The sequence below is a fragment of the Pseudonaja textilis genome, chromosome 3 (genome assembly GCF_049901715.1).
Source record: "Pseudonaja textilis isolate UNSWEBS1 chromosome 3, rPseTex1.2, whole genome shotgun sequence".
Taxonomy (NCBI): domain Eukaryota; kingdom Metazoa; phylum Chordata; class Lepidosauria; order Squamata; family Elapidae; genus Pseudonaja; species Pseudonaja textilis.
The window spans coordinates 112,760,537-112,776,418 of record NC_141992.1 but is presented as its reverse complement, the minus strand read 5'-3'; the positions used below and the strand labels follow the sequence as shown (position 1 = coordinate 112,776,418).

General features: G+C 39.7%; 1 protein-coding gene across 3 annotated transcripts in view; it reads right to left on the bottom strand.

The window, feature by feature from the left end:
• SEMA5A (semaphorin 5A) overlaps positions 1-15,192 on the bottom strand; it is a 195,431-nt gene extending 180,239 nt beyond the window's left edge. Inside the window, exon 1 of one of the 3 annotated variants that reach the window (XM_087930659.1) lies at positions 14,826-15,192. The gene's annotated coding sequence lies outside the window, so the exon portion shown is untranslated. The remainder of the gene's footprint in view (positions 1-14,825) is intronic. The other 2 variants (XM_087930658.1, XM_087930657.1) reach the window with 2 other exon arrangements.
• Between the last annotated feature and the right edge of the window lie 690 nt (positions 15,193-15,882).

Here is a 15,882-nt window from a genome sequence, read left to right as displayed (position 1 = left end):
CTGTCTCAGGAAGACTTGCCAACTCATGCCATAGTTTCTGGTGGCACCCCCTGAAAAATGGTTGGCTGTGACCATAATTGTCAGGTAGTCTATTGTTCAAAAACCATGCTCATTTAATTTCCAAATTTTGTGTTCTGATTCCAGGCTAGCAACCAGGAGATCATGAGTTCTGGCCCCACCTTAGCCACGGAAGCCAGCTGGGTGGCCTTGGGCCTCAGTCCACCTCACCTCACCTCACTTCCCAGGGCTGTTGTTGAGGAGAAAACAAAAGGAAGGAGGAGTATTAGATATATTCGCCACCTTGAGTTGTTTATAAAAAAGATAAAGGTGGGACTATATACATAAATGGATCCAAGAGAAGGCCTCCTTTGTCGCAGGCAGCTCTTGCCTAGTAGAATAGCACATATCCATCCCTGATAGCCTTCCATAGGGCTTTAAAGACTAGTCTAGTTACCAGGTAACTAGACTGGGAGATTAAGCAAGCGGTTATTTTTATTACTTTTTTAAAATTGATATGATTTATGTCACCTCAGACATTTATTACTTGGTCTGCTGATTTTTTGTCATTGTTGGCATCCTTCTATGCCAACAAGAGTCGTTGCCATTAAAAGGGAGAGTATATAAATAAAATCAATTTAAAAATTAAAGAGTGAGCTCAAGTTTGAGCACAGCAAAATGGGAGAGGATATTTGGATGCCTCCAAAAATGCCCTGCATGTCTATAACCTATTATTAGAATTAGAATTCTTTATTGGCTAAGAATGATTGGACACACAAGGAATTTGTCTTGGTGCAAATGCTCTCAGTATACATAAAAGAAAAGATACATTCGTCAAGAGTCAAGAATCATAAGGTACAATACTGAATGATAGTCATAGGGTACAATAAGCAATCAAATCATACTAGGAAACAGTCAATATAAATCGTAAGGATACAAGCAACAAAATTACAGTCATACAGTCACAAGTGGGAGGAGATGGGTAATAAGGAGTAATGAGAACATTAACTGTAATAGTGTAGACTTTGTAAATAGGACAGTATTGAGTAAATTATTTGTTTAGCGGAGTGAAGGCATTCGGGGGAAAAACTGTTCTTGTGTTGTACTGATGAGCAGTGCTCTGTAGTGTCATTTTGAGGGAAGGAGTTGAAACAGTTTATCTGAGGGGTGTGAGGGGTCTGTAAATATTTTCACAGACCTCTTTTTGACTCGTGCAGTATACAGGTCCTCAACTGAAGGCAAGATTGGTAGTGATTGTTTTTTCTGCAGTCCTAATTATCCTCTGTGTCTGTCCTGTTGGGTTGCAGAACCAAACCAGACAGTTATAGAGGTGCAGATGATAGACTCAATTAATTCCTCTGTAGAGCTGTACCATCACCTCCTTGGGCAGGTTGGAGACCCCTATAGCTCAGGAGTCTTCAACCTTGGCAACTTTTAAGATTTGTGGACTTCAATTCCCAGAATTCCTCAGCCAGCTTTGCTAACTGCTGTAAAAATCCTGGTCCCAGAGACTGACTTGAGTCCCAAATATTTTCACCTTATGGGTCAGTTGATTAGAGAATGTTAGCACCTTAATTATTTATATTATGCCAACTTGGAAGCTAGTGAATGAACTCCAAACTTGATTGTTGTTCATGTCTGCAAATTGGTTGAATGGGAGAGGGGCACAATAATTGACAGGACTGCTATATTTGCTTAACTCCCCCCCCCCTTTAAATTAATCTGATAACATCAGAAAACTCACGGTAGAAGAAAACTCAAAAAATGGATTTTTGTGTTAAAGACTTACAAACTCACTTCTGTTACTCCTCTAGATCTGAAACACGTTCTCAAAGGTATGGTATTCTAGACTCTATATTAACCTAACACATACCACTATAAGCAGTCCTCAACTTAGAACCATTCATTTAGTGACCATATGAATTTACAAAAACACTGAAAAATGTGACTTATAATCAGTTCTTGCACTTATGATCAGTGCAACATTTCCACGGTCACATGATCCAAATTTGGGCAGCTGGCAATTGGCATGTATTTAGGATGGTTGCAGCTTCCAGGGATCATGTGATTGCCGTTTGCAAGTTTCCCAGCCAGCCTCTGACAAGCAAAGTCAATGGAAGCTGGATTCACTTCACAACCATACGATTCACTTAACAACAGTAGGGGTTCGCTCAACAATCCTAGCAAAAAAGGTCTTAAATCAGGTATGACATTCAATTAACTGCCTTGCTTGGCAACGGAAATTCTGGTCCCATCAGTCAAGGACGACCTACAATATATTTGTTTGCTAGAACTTGAGAAAAAGTCAAGTCATATGCTAATCCCAAATGTTCCTACTTACTCATTTAGTAGTAGTAAAAATCATCATCATCATCATCATAAGCCAAAACAATGGCAAATGATGTATTTGCTCTGCTCCTGGAAAAATCTCATACCGCCCAAGCTTTTTATTGCTGCTTCCCTGGATCGAAAAAGGAAAAAAAACTTCATGAAAGGCTGCCGCCACAATTCCTAATTTTACCTGCAAATATCTGTTTAGACTCTAAGGGATTTTCAGATTTCTAGGGAGCTTCAAAACAGTAATCTGCCACCTGTTCTTGGCTGGGCAATCCTGCAGCGCTCTGGGCTAAAACGTTAAAACTAGTCTACCATGAACAGCTGGCAAAAACTATATGTCACAGAGAGGTCAGTTTGAAATATGTTTTGGTATGGCTGATAAAACACACATTCTTTCAAGTCAGCAATACTTTACAGAGACAAATTGGGAAAGACAAAAACAGTGTGCATAGTAGTTTATAACTGATTTCATGAGGGAATATGAAAGAGGAGGCTTAAGAGCAGAGAGGAACAGAAAACAATGCTCCTCTTTTAAGTATTTATACATCAGCAAACAGGGGAAACCATTAATTATCTAACTATAAGAATTCTCTTAGCCCCACTTTGATCTTGCCCCCCACCCCCCAATATGACGATCTTTAAATCCAGATGTGCTTCCATCACATTGCCAGTGGGCGTTAGAAAACCCAAGTTAAGGAGCAAAAACAGCAGGTGGTGTAGTTATCGCTACCTCTCTCCTCCTCCCCCCAATGGCATACCTCCTAGCAACGTTTCAGCTCATCCATTTATCACAGTCAGGTGCCTTTCTAACTTTGTTGCAGAGGTTGAAAAAAGAAAATGGGGGAGAAAAAGAAGAGCTTCAGGGACAAATTATATTCATTACCAACACAGAGTGGGGTGTTTTGTTTTGTTGTTGCTCAGATTGCCTACAACTGGATGCCATCCAGATCAATTAATCCGAACTTCCCCAATCATCATCTTTTGCCTATCCTGATTAAGGATTATGGGATTCCAGGTCCAACCCATTTGAAGAGTATGAGAACCATGAAAGATGTTGTATCTTCTTACTTTTTCTACAGTGCTTTTTTCCCTTCTTCTTAAAAACAGCGCTTTGTAGAACAATGGCAAATGTGGTTTGTTGCCCAACAGTAGCAGCAATGCAATTATACGCTGCCTTGTTGAAAGCGCTAATCACGTGACATCTCACTTCAACTTAAAGGTTAACATTGCATTAAGGCAGGCCACGGTTTCTGGTCTGAGATTCTGGAGCCGATCATGGAAAATTCTGCATTTATCCAATTGTGGGGGACTAAATGATGACAGACAGACTATATAGAGAAAGCGGGGCAGGGGATTAAAATACAGTTCTTCAACGTGAATTAAGTTCCACTGGCTTCCCCTAATTTGTCCTGGTAGCAATAGTAGTCTGGCTTTTTTTTTTTTTTTTTGCCAATGTATTTTACACCACCCCCACCCTTTTCTGCAATTTCACAAAAACAAGAATTCTCTGATTCCATTGTAGATTTTAAAATAATACAGTATTATACAATACAAGTAATTATACATATATAATTATGCAATTATGTATTATGTACTAATAGCATCATGGTAATTAAAAGGCTATATTTATATAACATGATTGTGCAAATCTCCTTCTGTTAATTGGAAATAAACATTTTTGTTGTATATTAACTGGGCATGATGAATGTAGTACATCTTTTTCTATGCATTATCCTGTCAACTTCCTTCTTATTCCTATCCATCATTGCAGAGAAAAAAGACTGCAATTATCATGATATTTGTTTAATGAATCAACTACTTTCTGCCTAAAAAACGTGGGTAATAATCTAATTTGGGGTGCTGTGCAAGTCCCAAATTTTAGTTTCTTCCAATCTTGGGAACTTTGTGGCCCACTTGTAAGCTTGTGGGAGGCTTGGCTACAGCCAAGAGGCTGAGGTTACACCCAACCAAAAGGCTTACTAAAATAGGTTTAAAAATTCACAGAGAGCCACACAGAAAGGTTATCCTAATGGATCAGGCCAAAGCCCATTTTAGTCCAACATTTTATTTCTCACCATGGTCAACCATGTGCCTTTGGAGAACTCCCAAGCAAGGGATGGATGGAAGCATATCACCCCATTCTCGTTCTCACCCCAACTACTATTTGAAAGCATGTTTCCTCCAACTCAAGCATTATTATAATCCAGTAAAAGTTCGCAACTATAGAGCCAAAAGCAGGAATACTGAGAAGCAAAGAGAGACAATCAGAATGCTCAGTAAGAGGACACCTACCCACAAAAAAAATGGCAAAAATTCCAAAAGGAAAAAAAAAAACACTATAAGAACTGACTGTACTCGATAGCCATTGAATACTGCCTAAAGAAACCTCCAGAGAGTAAATGTGCCATAGAAAGGGAATGCCAAGTTGACATAAGATGGAGTAAGAATGGCCTGTAAATGTTACAAGGACACACTGTAGATTTAAAGTAGAATTACTACAACCAGATCCAACAAACTACATGCCAGAGGAAGACAATCCAATTTGCTAATTTGTAATCCTATTCTTTAAATCAGCAAGAACTCTAAAATAGACAAACTCACACCATTTAAAGTCAACCATTTGACTGTAAATCTTGATGGCTCTATCTCAGAGACTTGGAGGAAGTGCAAAATGGCCCACAGGCCGTGGGTTCCCCCCTCCAAACAAAAGCATTTCAAGAAACTGTGCAATGAAAGAAAAAAGCTTTAGTTGCTGAATAAAGTAGAGGATTAACAAGAAGCTCTGAAGATCATGATGCCCCGGGGCCAAAGCATGCAAGAGACAGAGCAAGAGGACTGATACTGTTCTGACCCAACCCTGTTACCAGCAAGAAAATCTCAAACAAACGCAGCAACTCAAACATTCACAAGCTTTAATCTACAAACAACTTCTTTGTAGATAAAAGATGGCTTGCAGACAATTAGTCCAATCAGAAAAGCCTTGACAGAATTCTTCAGATAAGGCAGAGTCTCCACACACAATGCTGAGCCCGTAGAACATTTTTGCTTTTTGCAAAAGCAAAAGCCTTTTGAAACCAGGCTTATATTCCCTGGAGGGAGGGGCCATTACGTTGCATCTTTACTCCTGAGTCGCCTGTGCTGCTCCAGCTGTTCTCTTCTACGAATTATCCTGTGCTCACGCGCACTTGGCACAGGCTCCTCGGGAACCTCCTCATCACTGCTGCCAGCCCCCACAACCCCTGAAGGCAGCAATCTACTCCCTGATGGTCCTGGCCCCTCATCAGAGTCATCGCTCTCCTCAGCCATCTGCACCTGCTGCCAGCAAACCAAAACAGATACTGAGAATATTAAACCTCAGAAGAATCCACTTGGAAGGTGAAACTAAGTTTCACAATGATCAAGGATTGTCAAAGGGGACAAAATAACTAGGCTACAAAAATAGCACTTCATTAAATTATCAGACCTTAGACTAAAGATCTTACATGAAGTGATTTGTAACATCTGGAGGATTTAAATAAAGTACCATTTGGGGGGGGGGGGGGGAGAGGACCTACACCAATAAATTGATTCTCTATACTGGTTGTCTTGTTTCATCGTTTTTTTTAAACCTCATATGTAAATATATATATAATTACTTAGAAATATCACACCTTTGTCCAATTAGAGTTTAAGAGGGCTCAAGGAATATCAGTAAAAGATGTACAATAATATAGAAGTTGTATCTTATTCATGGGCTTTTTTTAAAAAAAAAAGCTTTTACTTAGGAATAAGAATCAAATAATTGCGGAGGGTTAGTCTTTTAGTACATTAACATTCTTCTTATGTCATCTACCAATGCTGATTCATGATCAACCTTGTTTTTACTGAGGTAGCATTCCTAATTTCTCTATATTTTTCATCTTTCAGCTCAGTACAGTACTTTTAAATATAGTTCAGAAGTATTTTGTAATATTAAAGGAAGCACTGAGATGAGTATTCAGATCAACAATGATGCTGGGCCAGCAGCCAGAGACTGATGTCTGTGTTTCATCAGACTTCACTGATGAAAGTGGCAATGAGTAAAACAAATACATTCCCCTAGAAGGTTGTGAATCAGCAAACTCACAATTTACGCTGACTAAAGTGTCCCCAATATCTGGTTAGCCCTTCCAATCATCTTCCAAGAAACTGTTCAAACCTAGAGTTTCAGAAATTCCTTTGCTCTATATACTATACTGCAATGTTATTCAACCTTGACAGCTTTAAGATGTGTGGACTTCAACTCCCAAAATTCCCCAGCCAGCATAGTTATTTGTCTATTTTAGGGTACCTGGGTGATTTAAAGAACAGGATTAGAAATAAGCTGCTTCTGGGAGGCTTGCCTTCCTCTGGTGTGTAGCATAGCTGACTGGGGAATTCTGGGAGTTGAAGTCCACACACCTTAAAGCTGCCAAGCTGAGAAACACTGCTGTACTGAAAAGTGCCTAGTTAAGCTAAGTGCACAGATACGTCCATATGGTTTTCTTGAGAATACAGTAATTGTTTATCATAACCTTCTCCCAGATTGGCTTTTAGGCTCTCCAGAACTAGTACCCCATCTAGTACTCTCATCCAGTTACTAACCAGGTCTGACCCTGCTTAGCTTCGGCCAGCTACACGTTACCATTTCCTAAGACTCAGACTTATACAAATTTAAACCACTTATTTAGTCTTAACCTAACCTTCTTCATAGAGTTGTGGTTGTGGACAAAATTTAGTGGCATGCGTACTACCTTGAACTTCTAGAAGAGTAGGATATAATTAAGAAATGACAAAAACAGATTCTAGGAAACTTACAATGTAAAGCCTATTTAAAAATTAAAAATACTGTACAGAATTAGGGAATTAAAAGCAAGATAATAAGAATAATAAGAATAAGATGATGCACCCTTATACCCCAAGAGGATAGTACCAAACACAGCTCTATATGAACTGTATTTGTAGCCTGGGAGTAATTTAGAAGGTGGCCTCCTGCATGCCAGATTAACAATCCCCTAACATCAAGGAACATTTTCAGATCATAATAGCAGGTCAGTTTCTCAATGGGACAGGCAGAGCCTAAAATACTCCAGCCCTAAGCTGTCTAGGTTAAAGGTCAGCAAGTTTTAAAGGTGGCCCTCCTTGCCATGGCTGAGCTAAACACTTATTCAACCAGCCTTGTCAAAAGAAATGATATCCTAAGATATGATCATGCCTTTTGAGGCTGCTGAACCACAACTCTCAAGCAGCCCTGGCAGGCAGGGCTAATAATAAGGAGTAGTGGGGTATGTTCTTCTGCAACATCTGGAAGGCTGCACAATGGAGAGGCTAGACCAGCTGAGTGCCTCAGTAGTCACGGTATCTGCAGCTTAAACAGAAACAGCAGCAAAAAGCAAGAAAGAGGCCAGATTACAATCACACATAACATTCAAGTTTTAAGAAAACTGTTCATCTAACACAGGGGTGTCAAATGTGCGGCCCGAGGGCCGGATACGTCATGTGCTGGCCCTGCCCCCACCTGGTTTAGTGAAAGGGGAAAAAGCCCCGATACATCCCGTGACGATGCGAGTTTGACACCCCTGATCTAACAGAAGGCAACACCATTTCTTTATGTACCATGCCATTCTGCCTTCCCCTGGAGGAATCCTGTTGCATTTGAAAGAAGTAATATATTACCAATTGCTGAACTACCTCAGAAAGAAAAACAGTGGGCATAAAACATAAGATCATCTCAATGCTCATGTTTAGTAATTACAGGTCTGCTCTGGGGATAGAAGATGGGAGAATAACATTAAACTGCCTCTCCTAAAACAGGATACGTAAACCTTATGCTCAACAGAATATTTTAACAGGTTGTTTGAATTCTAGTTTGGTTTAACAACAACAAAATGCCACAAAGTACATTTCCTTTAATATAGCACTACTGAAAGCTGCTGAAATGTTTTTAATTGTGTGCTTGTTACAAACCCATCTAAACCATTTGCTTCTCAGGATCATAATTGTTTGGTTCTGTAAAAAGTTAGCATTTTGACTATATATAAACATAGAAATCAACCTAGCAGATTTATTTTCAGAATTCTGAATCAGCACATTTTCTGTCAATTAAATCACTGCGAGGATTGTTTTATGCTTAAATATATCATTCACACCTAACAGCAACTTGATATTCACCTCTAGTACACAAAATATCCACACACAAAAGAAACAAAGAGAACCCACCAGAACTTCAAGGGTTAATCAATCAAAATAATGTCTTGGGCTTCATACTCATCACCCTGCCTGTTCAGATGGCAAAAATGATTAAGTCAGCAGTTCCCCAGGGAAATTAAGTCCCTCCCATGTGCTGGTAATGCATGACTGCAGATGACCCAGACAGTCAAGTGCCAACCATGAAGTCTTCCCAGCTCCTACAAACATTTGGTATAACAAAGAACCCACATGATCATGGTCAGCGTTAAGGTCAGTCTACTAAGCTCCTGTTTCAGCCCTTTCCCCCTCCTCTTTCATTTGGCTGTATGAGAAAAAGAAAGTGGTGATAGAGATGGGCCCCCCAAAAACAAAAAACGAATTTTCAATGACTTCCTGACTGATTCCCTTACCTGCTTGGCTTTGCTCTCCTCCTATCCCAGAGCTGGGTGGAAATCATTGTCAATGCAAATTAGACTTCCCCCACATGTACCCTTACACCAGGATCAGAATTCAGCTCTGCTGCTACCCGTACAGCTTCTCTATGTGATACTGTAATGGCAGCATCTGCCTGATTTCCATTGCTGAAACTCAAAAATTACCAACAAAGGAAAAGCTGCCATCAACGGCTATATGTTTCATAACAATCATAAAGTGAATAGTCTTAGTCTGAAAGCTAAGTGATGAGTTTAGACAAATCTAAATTTTAATGCTTTTAGTGTCTTAATGGTTTGTTTTTGTTTTAAAATGATTTTAAGCTTTTAACTATGTGTTTCTGAATTGTGGGCTTCCCAGAGTCGTTTGCTGAGGTGGATGCCTATAGAAATCAAATTTGATCAATGCAAATAAGTAGATGGCGAGGTGAACACATTAGCCAAACCTGAAAGCCATGCCATACCAGGAAAATACTACAGTATTTGCTAGATAATAGGAATTAGATATATACATATACTTGATATAACCTAGAGTTATTGATAGTCCTAACTGGAAACTGAATCCAAAGGGAAAGACTTTTGCCGCCCCTTAAGAACTGTTACAGTTTCAAAAATTCCATTTGGCCTTATTGGGTTTGCCACCTTCCAGTATGTGATGGATAGGGCATTGCCAAGGATGGTAGTGTGAACCTTCAGATAGTCTTTGACTTACGATCACAATTGAGCCCCAAATTTCTCTTGTTAAGTGATACATGTGTTAAGTGAGTTTTACTAGCTTTTTTGCCTCAGTGGTTAAGTGAATCACTGCAGTTGATAAGCTAATAAACCAGTTGTTAAGTGAATCTGGCTTCCCTACTGACTTTGCTTGTCAAAAGGCTGCAAAAGAGGATCACATGACCTTGGGACACAGCAACAGTCATAAATATGAACCAGTTGCCAAGCATCTGAATTTTGATCACATGATCATGGGGATGACGCAAAGATCATAACTGAAAAACGGTTATAAGTCACTTTTTTTCAGTGCCGTTCTAAATTTGAAGAGTCACTAAACAAACTGTTGTAATTACCTGTATTTAGATTATACAGTGATTCATTCCACTATTTAAGGGTATATATGATTCTTCTTTTTAAGATCCCATCTTCATAATTCTGTGCTTTTTTCATTCTGGGGCTTAACTGTTATAGTATTTTATTATACTGCAAAATTGTTATTTGATTATTTGATCTATGAGTCGTTATGAAGTATTTGGATAAAACAAGTAAAATAACCTGGAATCCACTTGCAACTCAATCTGGCTTTAATGTTATTGAATTTTAAAGTAGCTAAATATCATAGTCTCTGATGCTATTGCACTGAAAGTAAAGTAGTGACAAATATGAGAGCAAACAAATTGCTTTCTGCAAAGGTAGACTGTGAGCTAACACAGATACAGCAAGATTTTTGAAATTCAAACAATGATCATGTAAACTTTTGGCACAATAAAGCAACAAAAGTTCAGGTTTTTATTTCAATAGTTAGGACAAATGCTGCATAATGCATGAAGACACAAATTTAATATTTCAAGGTTTTACAAAAAAAAAACATAAGGATTTGGTAGGAAATGAATGTTTCTTTTAGCTCAGTTTTCACTAGACATGGAGTCAAAAAGCTGATCTTACACTAGGTAGCAGAGTCTAGCTCAAATTGGCAATTCTTAAAAGCTTAAGCAACTTGGCCCTGGTTAAAACTTGGATGGGAAATCACTTGGAATTCCATGGCTGTTCACCAGACTGGAAAATTGAAAAAAGCATCATGGAATAAGGCAATAGCAAATATTTCTATAATGTTGGCAAGAAAATTGAATGGATGCAATCACAAGGAGCAAGGTCATCTTGAAGAAATCATTATCTTTTTATTCAAGCAGAGTATGATAATATGAAGCATAATATGATAGATAATATAAAGAATAACGCCAATGCCAACTTGGTTTACATAAATAATAGTATAAACCAAATACGCTACCAGTATTTCAGCTTCTAAACTATTCAGTATTTATGAGAATGTTTGCATCTGGTATTCTATTAGCTTAGAGGACTGTTAGTCCTCAACCAAATTAGGATGATCTTATGTTGTACTAAAAATAGACCTATTTCATCAATGAATAAAAATGGAGAAATGGTATTTATTTAGAAAATTTATTAACTTGCCAACCAACCCAAGAAGATAATATACTAGCACACCTGGTACATCCTGATCAAGCTGGGTTTATTTCTTGTAGATGAGATACTGACACATTTTACAGCTGTAAATAATCCTAAGGTGAATCCAGCTGTCAATATTTCATTGGATATTGAGAAGGCTTTTGATAAAATGTATCGGCAATGCAAGTTTTAAATTTTTTTCAAAGTTTTATTTTCCCTCAGAATTCTTTTCTCTTTTACTGTTTGATTTAGTTTAGAACCATTAGCAACTATAGTTAGATCAAAGGCCACACTGAAATTTATGTTCTAATTCATACCGGTATAAAAAGCAAAGTAACCCCATTTTTAGACAATATGTTGCTATTTATTGATAAAAGTCTGAGGGTTACAAACCAAAAGCAACAAAATTAATTTATGATCTGGGAACCCTTTCTGGGTATATTAATTGGTTTACATCTGAATTGATATCTTAGGGAGCTATTAAGTCTTCAAAATCAACTATTTCTGGACAGTCTTGATGGTGCCCAAAGACAATAATTCATCTTGGACTGAGAATACCTCAAGCTTAACTCAGATGGTTAAGCTGAATATAAATATATTGTGATGAAAAACAGCAATAGATTTAGGCAGCTGAGCTTCATTTAAACTGAGTATGTGGGGAAAACTCATATTTGAAAGATGAATATTTCACCATGGTAATGTTTACCATACTTGCATATTATGCCTCCATATGTTCTTAAGATATACGTACAGAGGTTTCATATGCTATTTCAGAAGTCTATTTGGCAAAACAATCCTGTTTTCATTCAGAAAATTTCTAGAGTCAGTTAAGGAAGGCATGTTTTCTTTTTCAGGTGAAGGAATTGCAAGATCCACCTATTGTACCAATAGAAGAGAATATTTGTGGCTCAGGGTTGATCTGTGGGGTTCTTTGTACTCTCTGAGCTTGGTTGTTTTCTTGCAGACGTCTCATTACCAAACTGCATAACATTATCAGTGCTAGTAGGGAGTGGAGTTTCTCCTCATTTTGTATTTTAGTGACTTGCCCTGTCACTGCTGGTGGGAGTGGTCTTGTTGGTTCCTTGATTGTGCTGTTGTTTACAGTTGGCTTGCTTGGCAGTTCTTTGATTGGGGTATTGTTTGCTACTTGATTGTTGGTCCAATATTATTCTTGGTGCACTGGAAAATTGGCCACATGGGCCATTTTAGAATGAGCATATATCGCTCCCCAAAAGATTCCAATTTCCCTGAAAACTATAGAATTTTACCTTCTATTTTTCTTACCCTGCCTGCTTGTTAATTTTTACAATCATGCTCAGTTAAGAAATGGGGAAAGCCAAATTGGAGAATAGCAAAGCTATCTTTTTGTTGGAGAATCAATATGACATGAAGAACATACACATACTATCAACCAAATCAGGTGATATTTATTTCTTGTAATAGAACGCAAGAAGCATTTCCTGAAAAAGTGTAGAGAAGCCATATTAAGCACTCCCGGAATTCCCTCTAGTATTACAGGACTTCAATATAAATTAATAAGCCAATAATAACTGCTTAAAACAGTTGTTGGGAAATATTAATTTGATATTTGAGAATATACAGAGACATGGTGTAAAGAACTGAATTGTTTGCTAAGTGAACATTAATGTAGTTTTATAAATTTAAATGTATTATTTCAACAGAAATATTTTGTATCTATTGCAAGAAACTGATAAATACAGATAAATTGTATGTGGTATTTGAACATAACACTAGCTGATACAACATAGTGTTGTGTTACTTTGATAGCTCCCTTTTAAAAAGAAGATACTTTATGTGCATTGGTTCACTGGAGTAATACATGAAAGTAAATGTTTGCTAAGCAGCAGATTTTTGCATGTATAATGCTATTTTGTAAATGGTGAATTGGGTTTTTATGTATGCATAAAATGGTACTCACCAGTATGTAAAATGAATGAATTTTGTCTAGACAAATCTGAGCTCCAATAAGCTGAAGAGATTCTTGTAGATGCCTATTTTAACATAATACAGCAATAGCTTGGAGATTAATAGAACAAGGACAAGATAGTGTACACTTCTATAATTCAATATAATTGAAATGATACTGCAACATATCCCTCTTTTGATATTTAAAATATTTATTGCAGGGAATCTTGAACAGAATTCAGAGTTGCATATTCTAGTTCTTATATTTAATAGAAAATAATATAAATTGTTAAAAGAATATAAATTGACTTAAATATTGGCAATTTAACTTCACAGTACAATATGCAAGATTTATGCATGAAGATATTGGGGGAGAGGCTACTGTCTTATATTTTTGCTTCCTGTATGATGCAAAATATATTTTAAAACACAGATAGATAATATCTTGGCTTTTTGTTTTCTTAGTTTACAACACTACAAGCTAGTCATCTTGGCTAGTCATCTTCCCAAACAAGGCAGACTTAAACCTAGTTAGTACTTGAATCAGCACCTCCTAGTGAATCCCACAAGGGGAAGTTGAAAAGATATCCAGAAAATAGCAAGCCCTTTCTGTACAGCCTTTTCTAACAGATGTGTTCACAAAGTCATCAGGAGGCAAGATCAGCCCAAAAGAAACTTTTAAGATGCTCAAAATTCAGGTTTATTTACATCCTATTAAGCATATGTAGGACTCCATTACAGAACTGTTCTTTTACTGAGAACAAGGAGTATAGCACCTTGTGGCACAGTGGTTAGAATGCAGTATTGCAGGCTAACTCTGCCCACAGCCTGCAGTTCTAGGTGGCTCAGCCTTCCATCTTTCCCAGATCAGTAAAATGAATATTGGGGGCAATGTGGTGACATTGTAAACCGCTCAGAGAGCAGTGTAAAGCACTGTGGAGCTGTACATAAGTCTGGGTGCTATTGCTAAAGCCTAGTTAGAAATCACTTTTATTTGCTGTGTGTGAATCTTAAAAGAACTTAGCCAGCAAATACCTCCTTTAAAAATAAAAATAAAAGTTCAGGAGTACAAAGGAACACGGAGAGCAGTTTTGCGGAACTGCATTTCCTCTGTTTTCTTTGCACGTCACTAAACTCTTCTTCGATCTGAGGTTTTTAAAATAATAATAATAATAACAACAACAACAAGAAGAAGTTGCCCTGAGAGGCTCACTTCAAGCGCCCCCTGCCGACAAGGGCACAAATTCTCAAAGCTGCAGGATGCTGGAAGCAAACGTTTCAAAGCAGATACCAAAGTTGAGCTACTATACACCGACGAGCGTTTGGAAAAGCGTGTGAAGTGACACTACCCAAATCCAAAGTTTCTCTGCCTACGGGGCAAGGAGACCTGTAGTAAACCTCCTTTAAAACCACCCCCGCCCCGCGTCTCTACCTCCCTCGCATTCCTCAGACCGACACACAGAAGAGTCCAAGGCGTCCCATGTTTAGTTTCGGAAGGCAACGCGAGGCGCCCACACACCCTCGACGCGATCCCGCGTACGCGCGGATTTCGCTTCGGTGAAACCGCGACAAAGCCTAGCGAGGAAATAAATGCCAGGCAAAAGTCTTCGGAGCAAACCTCCCGACCTCAGCGACGTACCTTCGTGAGCCTGCCCGCCACTTGAAGTAAGTACAAAGCGACTGAAATCGGCTAAGCCGTTATCCTTTCCAATAAACACGGAGAGAGAGGGAGGGAGGGCGAGGCTGTAGGGCGCGACCGACTCTCACCTTTGTCGGGAAGGCTTCACTTTTTGCACACCTCCGTTTCAAGGAAAGGGCAGAAGAAGTGCGAGGCGACGCGACTGTGGCCGCCGCAGAACTATCCTCCGAAAGGGGCTCGGATGGAGTAGGACTTGCACAGCCGACCCACCTCAGGAGGCAACCCGGAGCGCTCGGGAAGGTTCCGGAGAGGTGGGGGAGTTAAAAGAGCGGCTGCAAGGCGGGTGGGGCACAGACCCTGGACGGCTGGCTCCCCGGGGCTAAGGGGATCGCCCGCCGGCAGCACTTTCCGAGACACTAAACGAGGAAATTAGCGGGATGGGAAAGGGAGCGGAGAGCGGCGCCAGCAGCAGGTCCCCCGCTGGAAGACCTGGCCGGGAGGCGGCGCCGAAGCTGCTGCATGTGCGAGCGGCCAGTTGCTGCCGCGGTTGTTGCTCCTCCTCCGGCCCTCGCGGGGAAGGGTGTGGAATTGGAGCCGGCCAGCCCTCTTCGCCTCCCGCCGCGGAGGGAGTCGCTAAGGCCCACCCCTCTTCCTCACGTCCCAGAACCACGGAGCGAGCTTTGACTACCAGCCCTCCCTTCTGTGCCTACTTTCTGGGGAGCTTCGAGGCAAAGAAAGCGGGCGCCAAGCACGCTCCCTTCACCAGTCGATTTTGAGGCGCCTCCCTTTGGCATCTTTGCGGCTGCAGCCTGATCGCTTCTTAGCAGCCAAACAGGGTTGTGCCAGGGACTGGCCTGAACTTAAGTTTCTACCTTATAGCCTGTGAAGAAGGACTTATAAAAGTTAGGAGCCAAAAACCAAGAGGGCACCACAACAGCAGACTCTCTCCCCAGCCTAATTGGTCTCAGGTCTCCCATTTAGCTCTCAAACTTCCTTCGGGGAACCTTTCAAATGTATGGCAATACCAAGCAATAACCTGACCAAGGAAGTAAGTAAGTCGAGCTGCAGTTTTGTACGCCGGCCTTAAAAACTCCCCGAGAGGTTTTGGCATCCCTTCAACCAGCCCTTGAAGAAAGGGATCAGTTTAGCAGTTTAAGTGTCACTAATTAAGGCAATTGAGGGAAT